The 10,154-nt window shown below is 45.1% G+C and overlaps 1 pseudogene; it reads left to right on the top strand.

The window, feature by feature from the left end:
* Positions 1 to 9,775: 9,775 nt before the first annotated feature.
* Positions 9,776 to 9,873, top strand: LOC122030713 (annotated as a pseudogene).
* The last annotated feature ends 281 nt before the right edge of the window (positions 9,874 to 10,154 follow it).

Here is a 10,154-nt window from a genome sequence, read left to right as displayed (position 1 = left end):
TAGTGCCTCGCCACGACCTGGAAGCCAAATATCGAAATGAAAAGTTTAATTGACTAACTGAAAAAGCATTAATTTAATTTACCTAATGCTTTAAAAGAGTTATTCAATTTGTGTTAGAAAATATTTAAAATTAATTTATAATTAAAAAATAATAATTTTTTTTGGAAAATAATTTTTTTAATTGACTTAGAAAATTTCTGAAAATTATTGACTTAGATATTTTTTAACTTAGAAATTTTTCTATGAATATTGTCTTATACATTTTTCCTTTGAAAATTGCCTTAGAAATCTTTTATGAAGAATAACTTAAAAAATTTTCTGAATATTGACTTAGAATTTTTTTTGAAAATTCACTTAAAATTTTGTTTACATAGACTTGTTTAAAGAACTCCTATTTTTAATGTGATCAAAGGGGGAGAAGAATGTTAAGTCTAGGGGGAGGTATATAAATTTTTTTTGAAATATCTTTGGACTTAATTGCAAATAAATTGTTTTTATTGCATCTGTTTTTTCCGATCTTAACTTGGGTTGCTCACATCAAAAAGGGGGAGATTGTTGGAACCCCGAGGTGTTTTGATGTGATCAAATAAGTTAAGCTAGGTCCTGCGTTGTTCAACCCTTGTGTCTAAGTGTGCAGGAGCTTAGGAACACAGGAAGTCAAGCGGAAGACACGGCTAACGAGAAGGACGGCACGGGGAGAGAGCCGACGGGCTCAGTGCGTCCGAGGGACGAGGTGACTGCGGAAGAGTACACCGGCGGACGAGAAGACGAGGGACGAGGAAGGAAGGTCGCTCGAGGAGAAGGCGGAACATGGGTTGTGAGCCCTATTCGAGATCACCCGACGGAGCGAACAAACCCGGACCGAGACTGGGACTTGACGGAGAAGTGATCCCGGACAAAAAGTCAACCACAGTTGACTTTTTGCTCCGGGGCGCCCGGAATGCTTCCGGGCGCCCGAAGCATGATTTTGACCAGGATCACGATTTTCGCAATCTGACCGTTGGGGGATAAACTTTATCCCCCCGGGGGTACCCGGAACCCTTCCAGGCGCCCGAACCAAGACTATAAATATAGCCTTGGTCCAGAAGCAATCATCAATTAAGAACAACTACTTGTAATCCAGTGCTTTCATTTGTGTTATTTCTTTCTGTGCTTTCAACGCTGTAAGAGGATACTCCGCCCAAAGGAGAATCAATTTGTGCGCCTTCTTTGCCTTGGATTAGCAATCCTCTGATTGCAAACCAAGTAATTCCTCTGTGTCTACTTTCTGTTTTAATTAGTCTCTGCCTTTTTAATTACAAGTTCTTTTAAGTTAGTTGAATATCCGAGAAGGGTTTTTGGTTTTATTTTGTAGGGCAATTCACCCCTCCCCTCTTGCCGGCCTCCAAAGGGACCTACATGGACTTCCGTTTCGGATTTAATATGGATTTCCAGTTATTTTTTTGTACGAAATTTGGAGGTCAATTTGGGGACTGGACAGCGACGGAACATCTTCAGACAGCAATTAGGTATGATGTTATTTAGTAATTATTTATTCTTGTAGTAATATCTGTGATATAATTTAACAGATATGAGGAGATCTACACATATTGCTGCGAGACATGGTGCTGGACGACCACGTATGAGGACCTCGAGATCTCTGGATATGCCAGAGATGCCGACTGTTGATGAGCCTGTCAGTCAGGGACAGACTCAGGGTACTGCGGCGCGTCGGGCTCTCAGACCCCGATGGCTCCTTTAGAGGTACCTACTTCGGCTGCACCGATGGTATCCACTCCTACCGTATTTACGGTACCATCAAGGGTACCATTGGCATACCCGACACCTGCTCCAGCGTAGCCTACGGTGTACCCGGCACTACCGCCACCTGGACCCACCGTGTATCTGGCACCAGCAGCACCTGTGCCCCCAGTACATACTGGGGGATGGTGCTCTACATCGTGTACCATTACCTACTGACCTCCAATCGCGGCCACCTATGTTCACCCTATGAGTGCCACCGGCGGCATATGCTCCAGTTACCAGGGGAGTACCTCCTCGATTTATCGGTACTACAGTAGCTCCGATGGTTACGCGATCCGTGGCAGTTCAGGACACACCTCATCGACATTGTTGTGGCACGACACGATTCAGGCGTTGTCGATGAAGAGTCGATTTACACTCTTAGGAGACCATGATCCGAGTGTGGCTCTGTCTTGGATTGAGACTATGGGCGGACCTTCTTCTATGGCTTGCTCCGAGTGGGAGAAAGCGAGCTAGCGCTTTTCATTTACGGACGTGACACTGTGGATTACTCGTTCCATCATCGTGACGAGAACATCACTTGGGCGATTCGAGGCTTTTGAGGCCGTTTATTTCCTGAGCTTATCGGATGGCTCACGGCGGAGATTTCCGAGTCTGCGGAAACAATCGGACGATGGTGAGTATATCTGAGTTTGTGACGGGCCGATTTTGTCGAACTTGTCCGAGGCCACATATGCACAGCTTCATTCAGGGTTGGATGAACATTTGCAAGTAAGACTTGCCGGTCTAGGTACCACATCCTATCTGGAGACTTTAGACGAGCCCTATTGATTGAGTCGCGCAGTAGACGAGAAAAGGAAGCGGTAGTCGAGACATCCGGATAGATCCAATATAGGCTACACCACGAGCGCGCAGCGGTCGATCGTGTACTTCGGGTATCTCGTAGGCCTCGAAATCAGGCGATCTTCTTGAGACGCTTCCGGTCTCCACAGCGGAAACAACCCGCCAATACATTCGAGATCACATCACCACACTTATACTATGGGACATTGCAAACTACAGGCACCAGTCGAGATTGCCATGAAGACTCAGATCGCCTCTGCTCCGAGTTCTTGCTCGGGGAGGATAGCCTGATCGATCGGGGCTAGGCGTGGAGGCGGAGATTTTCACCCTCACATCCAAAGCTTCCCCTTGGCGGACATTTGGCATGCTCGGAGAGGAGTACCAAGTACTCCCATAGTACCCAGCTCCGTTCGGGATCGCACTATCTCGCCTCGAGGCGATGTCGCGCCCATGACGAGCCGATCTCAGGCCGCCACCCATCATGATCAAGACGATCGCCACCCTCTCGGACTTCCCTAGCACAATATCCAAGACCGCGCCTTAGTGGCGACCGAGCAGCGATTACCACCTCTTCTTCAGCCAGAGATTGGGTGTATTCATGCGGTCACTAGAGAGGATGCGTAGCGAGCCGACGGATCCATTTTCTGCGGTATGATTTCTATTTATGCCTTATCTGCAGATATACTGATAGATACTGGTAGCTCGCATTCTTTTATATCTCGTACTTTTATGCGGGAGATTGGTAGATTACCCACTTGCAGACCACAGCGATTGACTGTCTCTCTAACGTCCGGTGATACTTTGAGCATCACTCAGGAGGTCAGAGGTTGCCCGTTAGATTTTGGCAACCTGATACTTACGGTAGATCTTTTAGTATTGGAAATGGTCGATTTTGATATTATACTTGGCATGGACTGTTTGTCAACATATCATGCCACAGTTGATTTCCATATGAGGGTGGTCACATTCCGGCCTCCGAACCAACCCTCGGGGGATTTCACTGGCATTAGAGACGACGGCATATCGATCATTTCGGCGATTCAGGCTTAGAAGCTGCTGTCACATGGCTGTAAGGGTTTTCTGTTATCTTTGATTAGTACTGAGGACAGCAGTAGTTCGCAGCTCTCCGACGTTTCGGTGGTCCGAGAGTACCCAGATGTATTCCCAGAGGAGATGCTATTGAGCTGATTCCGGGGACCGCACCGACATCGAAAGCTCCTTATCGTATGACACCAAAAGAGTTGAACGAGCTGAAGGTTCAACTCCAGGAGCTTTTAGATAGGGGATTTATTCGCCCTAGTATTTCTCCATGGGGTTCTCCGGTGTTATTTGTCAAGAAAAAGGACGGCACCATGAGGTTATGTATTGACTACAGACAGCTGAATGCAGTGACCGTCAGAAATAAATATCCATTACCACGGATCGAGGATTTGTTTGATCAGCTCAGAGGTACATCAGTGTATTCTAAGATTGATCTGCGATCCGGATATCATCAGCTGAAAGTCAGAGACTCAGATATTCAGAAGACAGCTTTCCATACCAGATACGGTCATTATGAGTTTTTGGTGATGCCATTTGGGCTTACCAATACTCCAGCGGTGTTTATGAATTTGATGAACCACATCTTTCTGGAATATCTGGATCAGTTTGTTATCGTTTTCATTGATGACATATTGGTCTACTCGCATTCCAAGGAGGAGTATGCACAGCATCTTCGCATAGTCTTGGAGATTCTTCGACGACATCAGTTGTACGCGAAGTTCAGCAAGTGTTCATTCTGGCTATCTTCAGTCGGTTTTCTGGGACATGTGGTCTCGAGCAGAGGTATTTCAGTAGACCCTCAGAAGATCGAGGCTGTCACCAGTTGGGAGCAGCCGAAATCAGTTCAGGAGATCCACAGTTTTCTGGGACTAGTAGGATATTACCGACGTTTTGTCGAGGGTTTCTCGTGTATTGCTATGCCGCTGACACGTCTTACTAGGAAAGGGGTGAAATTCACGTGGTCCGAGGATTGCGAGACCAGCTTTCAGGAGCTGAAGCGGAGATTAGTGTCGGCTCCAGTTTTTGTGTTACCTTCTGGAGAGGATGGATTTGTACTCTACACCGACGCATCTCTTCAAGGTTTGGGCACTGTTCTGATGCAGCACGGTAGGGTAGTATCCTATGCTTCTCGACAGTTGAAGGAGCATGAGAGGAACTACCCAATTCATGATCTGGAGTTAGCTGCCATCATCTTTGCTCTGAAACTTTGGCGGCATCATTTATACGGTATTACATTTGAGATTCTCACTGATCATAAGAGTCTCAAATATATTTTCACTCAGAAGGAGCTTAATCTCTGACAGAGGAGATGGATGGAGTTCCTGAAGGATTACGATTGTACCATTAGCTACCACCCGGGGAAGGCTAATGTGGTTACCGATGCACTCAGCAGGAAGTCCAGAGCGACTTTGGCTTGCCACCGAGTTTCAGTTACAGACTTGGTTCAGGGTTTCTCCGAGTTAGACCTTGAGGAGCAGGGATATACAGAGCAGGGTATTCTTGTTACCATGGTTGCTCAGTCGTCGATCAGGACGAGGATCCGAGAGGCCCAGGCTGGTGATCAGCATTTGCAGTTCATTAGCAGTCAGATAGCTTCTAGGCAGCAGACCGAGTTTACACGAGACGAGGAGGGTATTATATACTTCCGAGGCAGATTGTGTGTATCTCAGTCTCATCCGGTCTTACAGGAGCTACTTCAGGAGGCTCGTCGCTCTCGATTTACGATCCACCCAGGCGGGACCCGCATGTATCGAGATTTGAGACATTCCTACTGGTGGAATGGTATGAAGAAAGACATCGCGGAATTTGTAGCTAGATGTCTTGTCTGTCAGCAGGTGAAGGCTGAGCACCAGAGACCTGCCGGATTACTTCAGCGAATTCCTATTCCTAAGTGGAAATGGGAACATATTACTATGGACTTTGTGGTGGGATTGCCAAGGACACGACGAGGCCATGACGCGATTTAGGTAATCGTTGATCGATTAACCAAATCTGCGCACTTCTTAGCGATCCGGAGGACTGATCCCCTGGATCGATTGGCAGATCTATATTGTCGGGAGATCATCAGATTACATGGTGTTCCTTTGACTATCATTTCGGATAGAGACCCCCGGTTCACGTCTCGTTTCTGGCAGAGTTTGCAGCAGGCCTTGGGCACGCAGCTCCGATTTAGTACAGCTTTCCATCCGCAGATGGGCGGTCGAGGCGGACCATTCAGACTTTAGAGGACCGCTGAGGTCGTGTGTTATAGATTTCGATTGGGAGGACCACTTGCCATTGGTAGAGTTCGCCTACAACAACACCGGTTGAAGCGTTGTATGGTAGGCCTTGTCGGACACCCACCCTCTGGGATGAGGTTGGAGAGACCCAGCTGTTGGGACCTCATAGAGCTCAGCAGGAGGCAGAGTTGGTCCGTATTATCAGACGGAGGATGTCAGAGGCGCAGGACCGCCAGAAGAGTTATGCAGATCGGAGACGCGGACCTTTGGAGTTCTCTGTTGGCAACCATGTATTTCTGCGAGTTTCACCCACGAAAGGGGTGAAGAGATTTGGTCTCAGAGGTAAGCTAGTTCCGCGGTACATTGGCCCTTTCCAGATCCTGGAGAGGATTGGAGCAGTAGCTTACCGGCTAGCACTACCACCGTCCCTGGCAGGAGTCCACGATATATTCCATGTATCTATGCTGAGGAGATACGTACCTGACCCGACGCATGTGCTGACAGATGTCTCAGTTCCGGTTCAACCTGACGTCACTTATGAGGAGGTTCCGGTACGGATTCTGGACCGGAAGTAGCGTCAGCTACGGAACAAGACTATCCAACTGGTTAAAGTCGGATGGCAGCATCATTCGGATGAGGAGGCCACTTGGGATCTCGAGGATACGATTCGAGCTCGATATCCCCATCTTTTCAATTGAGGTATGTGATTTAGTTTACCGTTCAATATTTATACTCTTTACCTGTTATTAGTACTTGCTGATGGTAGATGACGAAATTTGGGGACCAAATTTTTATTAGTGAGGGAGAATGTAAAATACCGAAAATAGGCAAATATTAATAAGGGTTTTTTTTTGAAATTTTTCAGGAATTTTTCGGAGCTCGTATGGACGAGTTTACGGGGATAAAAGCAAGGCCCGGAAAAGCCTGTTTAGGCTACCCCATTTTAACGAGGAAAAGTTTCCTTTTCCTTTTTATTTCTTTTTCTTCTTTTCCTTTTTTTATTTCTTTTCTTTCTCTTCCTCGCCGATTTCCCCCGCGCGCCTTCTCCCCCTCGCGCCCGACGTCGTGCCCTAACCGGCGGCGGTTACTTCCCTCTCCTCCTTCTACTTCTTCCCTTCTCTTCATTTTTTTTTCTGCCGACGCTACTTTCTCTTCTTCTTCCGACGCCGAGCAGCGCCGAGCCTAGCATCTCCGTCGACTCCCTCTCTTCGCTGGCACTCCCGTCGTCGCCTGTGCCCTAGCACCGCCGGGTGCCGCCCCCCCCCCTCAGCCTCGTGTTGGCCCTCTTCTGGTCCGACGAGACACCGCCGGCCTCACCTTCATCTCCTTCCTTCTTTGCTGCCCGAGCCGACGATCATAGTCGACGCTAAGCCCTAGCCCCCGGCCAGCCTGCGATTTTCCCCTTTCTCCTCTTCACTTTTGTCAACGATTTTGGAGGTAAGTGCCATACCAAGTTGGAGTTGGGTTTGATCTCTGTGTTTGATCTTGATTCCCTTCTTGGTTGCTGATCTAGCCATGGTTGGGAGCTGTGAGGGAGGGGAAGGCTCTGTTGAGAAGTATTCCAACATCAACAATTGGGGTTTTCGGCTTGAGTCCTGGCCAGCAACACTGTTCCAGCGGAGAAATCAGAGATATACACGGGTAAGTGTATGGTAGATGTGGTGGATTAAAAGATTAAATTGTTGTCTGTGATTTTAGGATAAATTGTGTTGTTGATCAGCCATTTCCACCTTGCTGCAGTCATTGGATCCAGTAGCAACTTTCTCTAGCAGTGGGTAAGTACAGATTTAGGTGAGTTTTTGTGTTGAATCTACGATGGTTTATGTTATAGTAAATCCTAATTAGAAGGTGGAACGATTAGGGTTAATGAAGTTAACTCTAATTGATTTATTTGAATTAGAATTTAGTTTGGCTAATTGTTGTATGATAGAATTAGCTAAACTAGACATTATGTTTGATACCACAGGACTTTGACGCGAGACGAGTATCTCGATGTCGGATTTGGACATTCCTATTGGAGGCGGGTAGTTTTGACTTTATGTCTTTGATATGCATAGTAGTGAATTTAACAAATAGCAATAATTATGTTTATTATTTTGTTTCGGTTAGTCACTACCCGCTACCTGTTACATGCTTGGTTGATTGCTTGTTTTGCATCTCATGTTATTGCTTACCTGATTATACATGATTAGGCGTAGTGATATAACCATGCTTCACCATGTTCAGGACCTAGGTGTGATACCTTATCTGATCGGTGTACACTTAAAATTATTTATTGACTATGGTGCACATCTTATATGTATAAAGATTGGTTCAGTATATTACCATGCTTAGTGTCATGCACCATTCGCATGATTGCATGCTGTATGATAGATTGCTCCATTATTGTCGAGCACATCGCCAGTTTCATCACTGTTCAGTGCTCCACGTCAGTTTGCTCGTTCGGTGCTCCGTTGGTCCACTCATGGGTAGTGTGATTGCAGCATGGTAGCACGTCGAGACACCTCCCCGTCATCGTGTACCGGGAGATGAGAGCATTGTTCTCCCCCATTTATGATTTGGGGTAGGAGTATGTGTGTACTCTGACAGCATCCCATCCACTCGGTCACTCATCAGGAGTAGTGATGCAGAGTGCACGGTTGTCACAGCCCTACCCACTCGGTCCCACCATTGGGTGTGAGATGGCTGACTGGCGTTAGGGGTGATCATGACTGCATTGGCATCATACACATTGATGCATTTATTTCTTGTGATTGTGTTTGCTGCATTTATTTGCTGCATATTGGTTGGATGCTCATGCTTGACATGTATACAGGATTTCTATACCTCTCGGACTGTTTATCCTTGTACCAGGTCCTGGTTAGTACAGTATTCTCCTGTTCATTTCAGATTACATTTACCTTTATTACGTCAGGAGACTGTACTCATGATTAGTGCTAGATGTTACTTCCTTACTATGTATATCAGTTGTTACCCGCTGAGCGTTGGACTCACCCCCCGCCTCCGTTATTATTTTCAGAACACGAGGGCTTATTATCTTTTGATTTTCTTCTTTATTTGACTATGTTTAGACTTGTTTTATTTTGATACTTGGAGCTTGTATGGATTGTACTTGTCGATGGATTTTTGTTTGGATTTATTTTACTACATGCCTGCCTAGACAGCAGAAGAGGTAAGTTGATCTTATCGTCAGATTTACGTTTTATGAGTGTAGTTGAGTAGGGTGGATTTTGAGTCTTCTTAGCATTTATTATTAAACTGCGTGGTTGTGTCAGCCAGAGGCTGAAATTGATATAAACTGCGTGGTTGTATGTGTGATTGTTTGTCTATTGTTGTTATTATTCCAGCCGCATGTGGCTGAGGTATATGGTGATGTAGTAAAATTTCAGATTGTCTGTCGTACAGGGGAGATGCTGCCAAAATTTCTTCGGATAGAGACTCCTCCGAGGCGTGACAAAATATATGTGTTTGTTATTATATTAGGATTAAGAGCACACACTTCCATAATAACAGAGGTCTTGTTTTTTTATAAAGTCAGTACAACAAGAAACTACCTCAAATGGTCCTACTCAATACACTCAGAGTGTACTAGTGTAATTTATTAGTCAAGATAAACTAATACCTAATTACACTACAACTATTCCAATGGTTTGTTCCTTTCCATTTTAGTAATGAGCAACTATTTATAATTTATAAAGAACTGATAACATAATCTTCTGTGTGTGACACCACACACCATGTTATCTACAATATAAATTATTTGAACAACTACACTTAACAAATAAATGTAGGTATTTGACCATTGTGATTTTTTATTTCTAAATAAATATTTATACAAAAGCTAGGCTTTTAGTATACACTCTAACAGGGACACCTTGGTATGATAATTGATGTCGTTATAGAATATGTGCAACACCAACCACTTCTCCAAACCATGATGTGGGCATTGTCTGAGCATACTATTATATCTATCCCAAGCTTCAAATAAAGATTCTGAGTCAGCTTGTTTGAAACCTGCAATGAGATTCCTTATATGAGCCATTTTATTAGGTGGATAGAATTTGTAAAGAAATTCTTGCTCACATTGTTCCTATGTGATGATGCTATTTGGAGCTAAAGAGTTCAACCATTGCTTAGCTCTATCTCTTAAGGAAAACCCAATTAAACAATAATAAGTGCATCGCTTCAGAAAGAACACCATTCATTTTCATTATGCCGCATATCTCATAGAAGACCTCCAAGTGTTGATTTCGGTCTTCATGCGGTCCTCCACCAAACTGATTTTGTTACACCATAGAAATAATAGCA

This window comes from Zingiber officinale, chromosome 10B (assembly GCF_018446385.1).
Source record: "Zingiber officinale cultivar Zhangliang chromosome 10B, Zo_v1.1, whole genome shotgun sequence".
NCBI lineage: Eukaryota > Viridiplantae > Streptophyta > Magnoliopsida > Zingiberales > Zingiberaceae > Zingiber > Zingiber officinale.
This window is presented reverse-complemented; position numbering and strand designations above follow the sequence as displayed.